Source organism: Electrophorus electricus, chromosome 4 (assembly GCF_041902795.1).
Source record: "Electrophorus electricus isolate QZ-2024a chromosome 4, ASM4190279v1, whole genome shotgun sequence".
NCBI classification, from domain to species: Eukaryota; Metazoa; Chordata; class Actinopteri; order Gymnotiformes; family Gymnotidae; genus Electrophorus; species Electrophorus electricus.
Window position 1 is genome coordinate 32638453 of NC_137500.1, and position 14048 is coordinate 32652500.

The 14048-nt window shown below is 43.9% G+C and overlaps 1 protein-coding gene across 7 annotated transcripts in view; it reads right to left on the reverse strand.

Annotated features, from left to right (window-relative positions):
- The window catches only part of thsd7ba (thrombospondin, type I, domain containing 7Ba), a 154022-nt gene that overhangs the window by 135566 nt on the left and 4408 nt on the right, over positions 1–14048 (reverse strand). The window contains exons 1-2 of one of the 7 annotated variants that reach the window (XM_035523605.2): positions 8534–8615; positions 6588–6719 (exon numbers count right to left, since the gene is read on the reverse strand). The exons of the other annotated variants lie outside the window; for them this stretch is intronic. The gene's annotated coding sequence lies outside the window, so the exon portion shown is untranslated. Of the gene's footprint in view, positions 1–6587; positions 6720–8533; positions 8616–14048 lie in introns of those variants that run through there. 7 annotated transcript variants of the gene reach the window in all.

The following is a 14048-nucleotide window of genomic DNA, read 5'->3' on the forward strand; positions in this document are numbered from 1 at the left end:
GCTGTCTGGAACAATGATGCATCTCCACATCAAACTGGATTTTAATGTTTGACAAGGTAACGACTGATCTGTGTTTGTTCACCAAATTGGTCTGACTGATTTGGACAGCTACTCAGAGAGGAATGGAAATTTAACCTCCATCTCACTGGTGTCCAAACCTGCCAGCTACCAGCTAAGAGGAGAGGAGAAAACAGCAGAGGAGAGGAGAGGAGTAATATTAGCGGAGAGGAGGAGAATACAGTGAAATAATGCAGTAGAAATCTGGTAAGGTGTCAGGATCAATCAGCCACCACCCAATTGTGCTTTTTTCAGATTGAAGTCTGGAGGTGAGATAAAAAAAATAACACAGTAATTAGTTTCAAAAGCTTTGCCCTGCCTAAAGTTCAGAGCACTCAGAGTGGCACTATCAGGAAAGGGGAGGGTACAGTACAAACAGAAACCAGGATGCCCTTCTGCTCATTACTGTCTGTGTCCTGTTTTCTATCAGTTTTTCAAGGGTTCATACTTACAGCCCAACATTTTCTCATTTTGAGAAACATTATCCAGCCTTTGTTTCTGACTTGTCACTACTAATCTACTCCACAAAACACCTTCTCAGGCATCATCGACTCTTTTGAGTGTTTAGGGGCTGAATAATTCCAAACATCCAACGAAAACACATTGCTGTCATTTTTTTTACACATTTGTTTCTCCCGACAATGTCAAAAAGCATATGTATCTTCTCTGCTTATGTCTTTGTGAGTCCTGTGTTCTTTGTGAGTTTGTCAGGTAGTGTTACAGTGGAGAATCACAGTTTTCCCTGTTAAGGAATACCACATCAATACCACTGATGAATGAGGCTTTTAGGCCAAAGGCACAAACCTCTCAGTCAGCCGTCCGAGATTAAGCACAGTGCTCACGGCGGAATTAAGACCAATCTGATCATTTCACTGCTTGACACAGTAATGGGATGAAATATTACATAATCTGCAAATGACACCATTTACCTGATATTCAGACCCAGTTCTGTCTGCTCGCTAGTCTAAACGTTCTGTTCTCAGAACTGCAGCTGACAGATGAGATTAAACCATCAAGCCGGCATTGCACAGAGAACCGCAGAGCATCAGAGGAACCCAGACGGCATGAAATATCATAACAGGCATCTGGAGAAATGGTCACAGGTCCGTTCTGGGTTTAGACCATATTGAGTTTGCATTTGAAGATTTTTCGTTCACTTTGCTGCAGATAAAGATGATGAATGCGTAATTATGGCCTGTAAAGATCACTGCATTTGAAACATTTTTCAAAACAAAAACGAGAGAGACAGAGATTTGGACTTATTGTCAGAAATTATTCAGACAAATTACAGGATTTGGAACATTATGTGCGGCTCTAGCCACTTCTGAAAGCATTTCACAATAAGAACACATTAGAAATGGATTGTCCAATCAGTGAGAATAACAGGAGAGAGAGAGGAGAAGCCCAGGCACTGGTAGAACATGCCACACCTCCTGTGTGTCTGAGACAGGAAGAGACACCTTCCTCGAGGTCTTCCTCTCCATCTCGCGTTCCAGGCAGCAATGTGCCAGCTGTGCCACCGCACGCTCACTGTTTCTGTCTGACTGGCATTGAGAAGGTGGCAGGGTGCCTGAAACCCCCCACCACACCCGTGGTGCTGTCTCGTAATCGGCAGGCGTGCGGATCTCAACTCCATCACAGCCTGCCCAGAGCTGGGCGACTGGAATGTGTCCAGCACGACCAGGCTGGTGATTAGATCTGTTTCCCCAGCAGGACTGCAGCAGTAAACAAGGCAACCAAAGAGTCAGGGAGTGTGTCCTTAAGACACTGAGTTATGTCAGAGTCAGGGATGCTTCGACTGTGTCCTTAAGACACTGAGTTATGTCAGAGTCAGGGACGCTTCGAGTGTGTCCTTAAGACATTGAGTTATGTCAGAGTCAGGGACGCGTCGAGTGTGTCCTTAAGACACTGAGTTATGTCAGAGTCAGGGACGCTTCGACTGTGTCCTTAAGACACTGAGTTATGTCAGAGTCAGGGACGCTTCGAGTGTGTCCTTAAGACAGTGAGCTATGTCAGAGTCAGGGACGCTTCGACTGTGTCCTTAAGACACTGAGTTATGTCAGAGTCAGGGACGCTTCGAGTGTGTCCTTAAGACACTGAGTTATGTCAGAGTCAGGGACGCTTCGAGTGTGTCCTTAAGACAGTGAGCTATGTCAGAGTCAGGGATGCTTCGAGTGTGTCCTTAAGACATTGAGTTATGTCAGAGTCAGGGACGCTTCGAGTGTGTCCTTAAGACACTGAGTTATGTCAGAGTCAGGGACGGTTCGAGTGTGTCCTTAAGACATTGAGTTATGTCAGAGTCAGGGACGCTTCGAGTGTGTCCTTAAGACAGTGAGCTATGTCAGAGTCAGGGACGCTTCGACTGTGTCCTTAAGACATTGAGTTATGTCAGAGTCAGGGACGCTTCGAGTGTGTCCTTAAGACAGTGAGCTATGTCAGAGTCAGGGACGCTTCGAGTGTGTCCTTAAGACAGTGAGCTATGTCAGAGTCAGGGATGCTTCGAGTGTGTCCTTAAGACACTGAGTTATGTTAGAGTCAGGGACGCTTCGAGTGTGTCCTTAAGACAGTGAGTTATGTTAGAGTCAGGGACGCTTCGAGTGTATCCTTAAGACATTGAGTTATGTCAGAGTCAGGGATGCTTCGAGTGTGTCCTTAAGACAGCGAGTGCGTCCTTAAGACAGTGAATTATGTGTCTGTTTATTGTGTTTATTGTGTTTACAGGTTTATTGTGTTGTGTAGAGGCCTCTGGGATTACACAGATGTCATCACAGCCCAGCAGGAAGATTTGGAGAGGGCTGGGTGTGACTGTTCATGAACAGATCCTAAAAACCCTGCCCAAATAACCCCCCCTACACACACACAACGACAAAACCACCACGCAGAAACCTTCACAACTGAAAGCTGGATGGTAAGTTCAGAAAGAACTAGTAGCTTGCCAGTGAAAATCCCTTATCTGTGACACCGAGAGGAAAAAACACGGAAAGAAATTATTAATAATGCACAGCAAATCAATGTTTAAAACCCACCTGTGTATCTGTTGCCTGACACGGACATAAATACTACAGTGTAATAAAATAGTCATAAAACTCCACTATGGTCATAATACATTGTGTGTGTGTGTCGGGGGTTACTTACCCATATCCCACTTACCTACAGCCACCAAGGTTTACTGAATGTTAAACGGAATACACTTCTATCCAAATTAAGTCTAAATTATTAACAAATATGTTCTTAAGCCCAGCATGCCATCATAAGAATATGTATAACCAACTAAAGTCCCTTAATGGTAAAACAGCCAGCTATTGGCTCACTTAATTTATGATAGAGAGAGAGAGAGAGAGAGAGAGAGAGAGAGAGAGAGAACAGGAGAGAGCAAGGGAGAGGTTTCTCAATCCTAACTCCTCAGTCCAGCAGCTTTGCCCCAGCTCCACCCACACCTCCACCCTCAGCTCCACCCACACCTCTACTCACACCTCCACTCTCAGCTCCACCCACACCTCCACCTTCAGCTTCACACTCAGCTCTCCCAGCTCCACCCACAGCTCATCCCTCAGCTCCACCCTCAGCTCTGCCCACACCTCCACCCTCAGCTCCACTCCAACTCTCTTCCAAAATCCCCTGCTCTCGGGCCCTTCAGTCTTATCTTTCTCGTGAATAGTTTGTCATCGATCTTGCAGACACACTGTGGCTGGTGTACTGTGGTGGGTGATGGTGCTACCTTTCTGGGCTTCGAGTTCCCATCAGGGCAAATGCACCATGCTGTACCAATAAGACTCCCTGTGCAAACCTCCTACCCTCGCCTGCCTTGGGAATATGACGGAAATTCTGTGTTGCTCTGTGTAAGATGCTGCCGAGGGCTTTGATGTAAATGTTCTGCTATCACCTGGCACAGAACAACAGCCGCAGGGACTCACACCTCACAGTATGGCATTGATTCACAGTCCTGAATAGCAATGGAGTGTTTGTGCTGTGGTGGCACCAAAGTGTCTAGTGACCGCCAGTATCTCTGGGACATTGCAGATCACCACAGCAGGATTAAAACAGGACTTCACAGACACATAAAATCAGGCAGCTGCACAAATGTCAGTTTAATCATTTCAGCCCGTTTAATGCTGGAATTCATGTCTTTCTTGTTCAGTAATGCACCTCTGGCCTAGAACTAATGTAATACTCTCAAAGACAGAGGAAAATGAAAGAGACACCCAGGCAGTTGTCTGCTCTTAGAGGGGTTTCTCTGGTTACTGAGAATGTTCCCCAGGGGTGCAGAAAAATGCATCTTTGGTTGAAAACTAATGCTTCATTATGCGTTTGCAGACTGCAGGACCGCGTGTCTGATCTGGCATGATAACAGGAGACAGGAAGCACCGGAGTGTTGTTTGTGAAGGCCACTAACCTCCTTTCCTCTGGTGTGTACGGAACTCTGGACAGATTTCCAGCTCCGAGAGAAAGCCCAAACTACACTCAGGCCGTTGACCTCGCTGTCTGCTCACATTGACGCCAAAGGATGCGGTTTGTCCAAAAGCCAGGGTGTCTCTTATCTTCAAATGATAGGAGATTAGCAAGTATGCTGGCGGTTTGTAATACTCTCTTCAGAAATAAAGACCCAGGCAGAATTCCTCCATTATTCATGGGGAGTATTGTTGGGCTGGAGTTGCTGTTCTCTGAACGCTGCCTTTGATCTGCGAGAGAAACACTGTGGAATTGGCTCCTCTCGGAGCAGGAGCGAGTGTTTACCATCGACATTCCGGACAATGGATTTTCAACTCACACTCACACTCTCCATTGCTATTAATACAGCAGAGCTCTTCCAGATGAGGCTCCGCTCCTTCCAGGGTCTAAGTCACACTCTCCTCCCTCGATTTTAAATTAGGGTCAGAAAAGTTAGGGACACACAACCTTGAAGCCGTGGCTGAAAGCGCCATTCTCCGTATCGTCCTCTGTATCCTGAGACCTTGGAAATCACTGGTGTATCAGTGGTCCTGAAGGGAGGCTGTGTGCTCTGGATGCATGGGGTGAAGGAAGCCTTTGTTAGTCATTATCTCATTGTTCAGCAGCAGACTGTGGGTGATAATTAGATGCAAAACAGGACTAGAGCAGTGAGCACACAGTGGCAGAAGAAATCTTGAGAAGGGCATAGACTGGTGCCACACTGTGTGCTTCTGGGTTCAGCATGACAGAATAATGAACTGGCAGGGGAACCTCTGCAGGTCTGTAGTAGTCACACCATATTTTAAAAAGACCATGTGTTTAGAGAGAGAGAGAGGGTGTGTGTGTGTGTGTGTGTGTGTGTGTGTGTGTGCCTGCGTGTGAACATAAACTAATGTTTCTTGTATCTCTGTAGAATCAACATCCTCCTCCTTCGCGAAACCATAAGTTATTTTCCCATTCCACATTTCCCATTCCATAGATATAGCCTGTGTCCCCTCGGTGCAGAAGTCACAATCTGTTATTGACAAGTGCTTCCAAGTTACTTGCTTGGTATGAAATGACCATTCTAACATGCTCTGCCTGTGTTCAGAATCTGAATATCTAAAGCTAACTCAGAAAGATAAGAATGACATTTTCTCTCTATGGGAAAAAGGTATTACTCAAGCAAAAAGAGGACGGAACGCCTTCACACGGCCGGTTTGGGTGGAACGTTGTGCTACAGAATGTGCTGTCTAAAACGTGTGTCACTGTGAAGCTTCCCTCCAAACCCCAGTCACCTGACACATGCCCACTCTTATTACAGATCCCCTTTTCTGGGATCAGTTAGCTTCGTAACCAGCAGAAAAAACAGCAGTCCGGAACATAACTGCTAATAGAAGCTGAACACACAGTACACAAAATTTACACTGTCACTCTCTCTCTCTCTCTCTCTCTCTCTGTGTATGTGTGTGTGTGTGTGTGTGTGTGTGTGTGTGTGTGTGTGTGTGTGTGTGTGTGTGTGTGTTGATGGTGGGTTGCTGATTAAAAATCTTGTATTATTCAGTAGCTCTCATGAAGTCTGGAGAGTGGTGTGGAACAGTGCTGCCTGCATCTGTGTGTGGGTGGGATTCTGTTTACCCAGAATTATGCACTGCTAGAAACAGCACTTAATAATAAAGCAATTAACAGCAAAGATGTGTAGTAGATAGACAAAAGAGTGGTTTCAACCACCAGCTGCTTCTAAAGTCCAATCTGTTTGTCTTCTGTGTGTGTGTTTTATTCCCTTTAACTTTGAGTGTACAGCACTTTGTAACTTTGTCTTAGAAATGTGTTATATAAATAAAAAATGTTTGATTGGTTGATACTCAAACTCAAAGCCTGATACCTGATGACAAAATGCTAAAACTGGAATCATTAAAATCATGACAGATACGATTTTGGGTAGAAATGCATTAACATTACAACAGCAGTTCATTTTCTTGCCATTCTGGACATAATGATGTTACCTATCCGTCATATCCGTCATAATTATTGCAGAAAATGGTGACAAACACACCCAAGAAGAAACCGAACTGGACGCGTATGTCTCCGGGTCCACAAACAGAAGGTAACAGGACACCAACCTTTGTCCTCAGGGCCAAGCGGTGGATTTTGGAAGTGATGAGGAGAAAACGACCTCTCACACAAAGTAAGGAGATGCCGAGAGACCCTCCCTCTGTAAGTCTCGTCTGCTGAGGCATGAGACGCTCTGCGCCCTTTAAAAAAAATACAGCCGGCAAGCTTTTCATGTGAGTGACAGCAGCCTTCGGCCGGCTGCGGCTCGGAGACCAGAACACTTCCCAGAGCACACAAATCATCACGCACTGACTGCTCTCAGCCTGGGAGTGATGCGTAAATGCACTGTAGTCAAATCTCTCCCTTTCACACATCACCTGGGTTACAGTACACAGCCGCAGATGAGGCAGACCATGCTAAATAAACAAATGCTACCATATGCAAATTACTGCCATCTGTCAACACTCCTTACCCGTATTAAGGTTCCTGCACTGAAGGCGTGTGAAGGCTGTATTTCTGAAGGATGTATTCACACAGCTAATTCTGAACAATACGGTCTGACTATCACTTGTCCTAAGCAGAGAGAGGGCATCATAATTTTAAGCAGTTAGATGGATGCACTGAAGGAATGTTCTGAAGGAATGTCCTGTAGGGATTTCTAGAAAAACACATTGAATCAATGTCCTGAAGGAATATCATGGAAGGCGGACATCCTGTTGCATCCTCCATTTCTTAAATGTATTTAATTTTTCTCATCTAATATACTTTTATTGGGGAATCAAACTGTCTTAATGTCATGTACTCTGCTACTAAATGTCTTAATTAAGGCCTTAAATGGCATTAATGTTTAAATGTCATGTACTCTGCTACTAAAAATAAGTGGAAAATTAATTTTGTTTAAAAGTGTTGCTCTATTTGTTGGTGTACGCACAGTCTGTTTCTATATATCACTGGAAATGCTTGCTTGTGTGTCATTTATATTACAGATATGAGCAATGTTAGGGTTGTCTCTCTGAATGTTAATGGGGGGAGTTAATCGTGTGATTAAAAATGATTTTCCTCTTGAAGAGAAGAGGCTGTTATAGTGAGAAAGACTCTCTACTGGCTGAGGAGATGTTACCTAATGATGGTAGGTCATCACTTTACTGAGGAGGTGTATCTAAAGGTCGGTAGGTCATCACTTTACTGAGGAGGTGTATCTAAAGGTCGATAGGTCATCACTTTACTGAGGAGGTGTTATCTAATGATGGTAGGTCATCACTTTACTGAGGAGTTGTATCTAAAGGTCGGTAGGTGCCTGTTTTGGTGCAGGTAAATAACTGTCCACAAATTCATGTGACCCTTCCTTCTTGAACTTAATCTCTGCAATTCCCCTACTTTTAACACCAATCTAAACCCAATTTGCATCAGGTACGGCTAGAGGATCTTTGAACTAACCCAAGGTAGCGGGGTATTTGGAGAATAACCTTTTTAACGGTAAAGACAGGCATTAACTCATGTCCAAGGACACATTTACAGGGACAATCATTTTCTTGCAATCAGAACAGCTTTACATGATGGGTTAGCAGCAGGCATGATTTTCATGACAGATCACAGACCAATTGTACTATTTCCCACTATTATTTTGATCCCTTTGACTTCTGTTGGCATACCTTGTGCTCACAAATTACCGCGTGAAAGTCAGTGTGAGGTCTTTGTGTGCAGTACATGTGACACATGCCACTGTACGGAACTGATAAAGGTGTCTATTATTACAGAAACAGCAGCACAACACAACACATTCTTTACAAAAGAATCCTCCTTATAAAATCTAAGAACTGGAAAAGAACTTGAATGGTAAGAAATGTTGATGGAAACAAGTAAACAAATGTTTCTGGAAACTAAACTCATTTTAAGTAGCCGTGCAAATCTCCAATCAAACACTGAATGGAGAAAATGGCCAATATATAAACAGATGCAGAAACACTCATTAGGTAAACAGGGATCTCTTTACTTGCAAATTTGTGAGTCTTACCTTTCTTTCGGTTCTGCGTGCCGTGCTAGCAGTGTACTTGTGCAGCAGGCGTGCACCAGAGCTCAGAACATGCAGTGTGTGACAATTCTGCACACCCCGCCCACTGTATCTCTGACACAGCGTCACGCTGTCAGAGTGCATCGTCAAAAAGCCCCTTTCAAATTGCAGGTGCCTCACCTAAAACACAACCATACAGTCTGTGCCTGAAATGACTAGATTAAGTACAGCACAAATCAGGAAAAAAAAGCTTTATTCTTCTGTATCGTTTATTACTCATGATGAATCAGAGAATGAGGTCGACCGAATGTTAACTACCCGATCTCTTTCAGGATATCTATTGAGACATCAGGTATGAGATTACAAAGATTACGAGGAGATATGAGAGAGATATAAGACATATGTGCCTTCACACAGAGAGATGAGCAAAGAAGGTGATTGTTTCTAATCTGAAGGAGAAGAAAATGTTCTGCTATAACTACTGAATCTGCTATAACTGCTGAATCTGCTATTACTACTGAATCTGATATCACTACTGAATCTGATATAACTGCCGAATCTGCTATTACTACTGAATCTGCTATAACTACTAAAACTGCTATTACTACTGAATCTGCTATAACTGCTGAATCTGCTATTACTACAGACTTTACTATAACTACTGAATCTGCTATTACTACTGAATCTGCTATAACTACTGAATCTGCTATTAATAGTGAAGCTGCTATTACTACTGTATTTGATATATCAGGTTTATCTTTATATCTACACTGATCAAGAGACAAGTCAAGTATTAGCAATTCGGCTAGTTTCAGTGCATCATAAATATGTAAAACACATAACAGCACTGCAACCAAACTCCAGAGTTTTGTGCTGAGCAAGACTCTGAAATGTGCTGAGTCGCGTTAAGGTTATGAGGCATCCAGCAGACATCTGTCCTGCTGCTCCGTCTTAGTCCCTCAGAGTCACATGCTCAAAGATCAACTACTCGTGTATCATCCAGCATTGCAATTTGATTAATTTATTTGATTAACGTCCCTTTTTTTTTTTTTTTTTTTGTAAAATGACACTCAGCAGTGATTCTCGTGAGAATGAGTTGTGTATTTTTATCAAGTGAATTTGTCTGGGTTTGTGATGCGTGACATTTTGAGAACAGCAAAGTTAAAGCTGCAGTCTCGTGTGCCAGATGCTTTGGTCCAGAACAGCACCCAGTACTACAGGACCAGAGAAGGTTCATTATGCCACAATGATTCCACTTAGCTATCTGACAGTTTGAGCTTAACATATTTATATATCTTCTACAACAAGACAATCTACAGCAAGACCTCATTAAACGCTTGAGTTCCTTGTGAATGCTTTTGTCAGAGAGCAGGTGTTGTCTTCACTGGGCTACGCAGTGAATTCAGAAAGTGATCAACCTTCACGTTACTGCAGTCGTATTTAAGATAAGCGGAGATAAGCTGTCATAACCTGTAGACAGCAGAACTGCAGATCTTAATGAAATCAGAACCCAGACACTAACTGATACCAAACAAACCCAGCGAGCTTAAACATGAGCAAAGAAGGAAAAAATATAAAAATGCTTTCATGAAATGATTCAGAATTACCAGCACCCAGAGAGCAGCCAGAAAGACCCAGCACTCACGAAACAGGGACCAATCAGATGGCAAATTTGAATGTGGCTGAATGTTTAATCTCAAACTGATTAACCATTAAACATGAGGGAACAGGATTGAGTGCGTGTGTGTATGAGTGTATGTGTGTGTGTGTGTTGGGGGGGGGGTGCTTTTGTATGTATGTATGAGTGTTTATATGTGTGTGTATGTAGGAGTATGTGTGTGTGTCTGACTGTGTATGTATGTATGAGTGTGTATATGTGTGCGTGTATGTATGTACGTACATCTATATTTATGAGTGTGTGTGTGTGTGTGTTCCCTCAGTAAGCCTGATCATGGAGGTGAGTGCTGATGGATGTGGTGCAGGGCTGAAGTCTAGCTCATGACAGGTCTGATGGAATGGAACTGGGGTGGGAGCCAATCAGGAGGAGAGTAGGCATATCCCTCAGCCAATCAGAAGGAGAGTAGACATATCCCTTAGCCAATCAGGAGGTGTGTAGGCATATCCCTCAGCCAATAAAGCAACCACTTGTCCCAAAGCCACATGAGAGGCGTGCACACACACACACACACACACACACACACACACACACACACACACACCACACACATACAGGCTCTGCATATTAGAATAGCATCAGGGGAGCAGGGTAATTGAAAATAGCAGAGCAGATTGCAGGCTTAGATGAGTGGTTTCTGCTCACAAGAGTGTCTGCTGTGTCTGTGTCACTTGGCACATATACACACACATACACACACACCAGCACTTCTGGGATAACTAGCATATGCGATAGTATATGCAAACACACACACACACACATGCTCACACACACACAGGGATAGGTATACGTTGGCTGGAGAGATTGTGTCACTAATCCATCATTTAGCAGGGCATGACCTTCATCCAGTGTGTGTTTGAGCTCCAGTGCCCTGGTCCCAGAGTCCATAATGAGATCCGGGGACCCCTGTCCCTGTCTGACACCTTATAGTTCTCACACTCCCAGAACTGCTTTTTATGCCCTGATGGACAAAAAAACCCCAGCCATACACACACACACACACACACACACACACACACACACACACACACACACACACTCCTATCAACCCAACAACACTAACACTAGCCAAACAACATTAACACCAATCCAGCAACACTAACACCAACCCAACAATGCTAACACCAACCCAACAACACTAATACCAACCCGACAACACTAATACCAACCCGACAACACTAACCATCCCGACAACAATAACACCAACCCAACAACATTAATACCAACCCGACAACACCAACCCGACAACACTAACACTAACCCGACAACAATAACACCAACCCAACAACACTAACACTAACCCAACAACATTAACGCCAACCCAACAACGCTAACACCAACCCAACAACACTAACATCAATCCGACAACATTAACACCAACCCAACAACACTAACACCTACCCGACAACGGCAACACCAACCCAACAACACTAACACCAACCCGACAACACTAACACCAACACAACAATAATAACATAAACCCAACAACACTAATACCAACCCACTCACACCAACACCAACACAACAATACTAATCATGAAAGCTATACCATTTTGGGAAAACAGAACAGAATACAAAATACAGAATACATGTACATTTGTACACAGGCACACACACACACACACACATGTTCCTCCACTCACTAAATTCACACAGGCATGTTCAGTTCCCCACACTATTAATTATCCCTGCCTCCTCACACGGAGACATTGCCAGCACCGAGCCAGTCGCCGCGGAAACGTGATGAATGTCTGATGGGGCAAGGGGTATTCGAAACCTACAGAATCCCAATGCTGTTCAGGGACTGGGAGGACTGGAAAAACTGGGGGTCTGGACATAAGCAGACGCAAGCTCTGGTTCAACTGCGATCTGCAACACACTCTACAAGAATAATGCACGCGGTGTAAGATAAGCAGCAGACTGCACAGAGGACACACCATGGCCCTCTCCTCACAGGTAATCTACGCAAGACAGAAACTTTACAGGAGACCTAGTTTGAGGGGGAAGATGACAGTTGCTAAAAACAGGGGGTTTTCCAGTTAATTGGGTGGAGGCTTCCTCAGCGGCAGGCAGAATGCATCCCATTAAAATGCCCTGGGACCAGGGCTGGTCAAATTGGCTGTCAGTGACAAATAGCTCCTCACCTCTCTGAGTATCGTCTGATACTGTAGCAGAGAGACCAGAGAGCCAAATATGTCTGCCCCCTTCATCTGAGGGTAACAAGCCCAGCTCTGACAAACCCACCCACACACACACACACAAACACACACACACACATACATACAACCACACACACACTTGTGCACTCACCAGTAAATAAAAAGTATTTTATGAGCTGTGTGTACTACAGGAGTCAGAAGACAGTACCATGGCCTAAGCAAAAAGATTCAAATGTCCTTTTGGAAACCACATCCCACACAATAGATTTACTGTTCCTTACATTCACACACCCTGACTAAACCCTTATACACACCATAACTAAACTCTCATACACACCCTGTCTAAACCCACATACACACCCTAACTAAACCCTCATACACACCATAACTAAACCCTCATACACACCCTGACTAAACCCTCAGACACACCCTAACTAAACCTTCAGATAGACCCTAAACATAATCTCAGACACACCCTGACTAAACCCTCATACACACCCTGACTAAACCGTTATTCACACCCTAACTAAACCCTCATACACACCCTGACTAAACCCTCATACACACCCTAACTAAACCTTCAAAAAGACCCTAAACAGAATCTTAGACACACCCTTACTAAACCCTCATACACACCCTGACTAAACCCTCATACACACCCTGACTAAACCCTCATACACACCCTGACTAAACCGTTATTCACACCCTAACTAAACCCTCATACACACCCTGACTAAACCCTCATACACACCCTAACTAAACCCTCATACACACCCTAACTAAACCTTCAAAAAGACCCTAAACAGAATCTTAGACACACCCTTACTAAACCCTCATACACACCCTGACTAAACCCTCATACACACCCTGACTAAACCCTCATACACACCCTAACTAAACCCTCATACACACCCTAACTAAACCCTCAGATAGACCCTAAACAGAATCTCAGACACACCCTGACTAAACTCTCAGACACACCCTAACTAAACCCTCAGATAGACGCTAAACAGAATCTCAGACACACCCTGACTAAACCCTCAGACACACCCTAACTAAACCCTAAGATATAACCTAAGCATATTTGCAGAGAGATCTGGTTACATAAAATTGCTCTGAACTATTGCTAGTGATGAGACACTCACTTTAAAAAGTATTTTATGAGCTGTGTGTACTACAGGAGTCAGAAGACAGTACCATGGCCTAAGCAAAAAGATTCAAATGTCCTTTTGGAAACCACATCCCACACAATAGATTTACTGTTCCTTACATTCACACACCCTGACTAAACCCTTATACACACCATAACTAAACTCTCATACACACCCTGTCTAAACCCACATACACACCCTAACTAAACCCTCATACACACCATAACTAAACCCTCATACACACCCTGACTAAACCCTCAGACACACCCTAACTAAACCTTCAGATAGACCCTAAACATAATCTCAGACACACCCTGACTAAACCCTCATACACACCCTGACTAAACCGTTATTCACACCCTAACTAAACCCTCATACACACCCTGACTAAACCCTCATACACACCCTAACTAAACCTTCAAAAAGACCCTAAACAGAATCTTAGACACACCCTTACTAAACCCTCATACACACCCTGACTAAACCCTCATACACACCCTGACTAAACCCTCATACACACCCTGACTAAACCG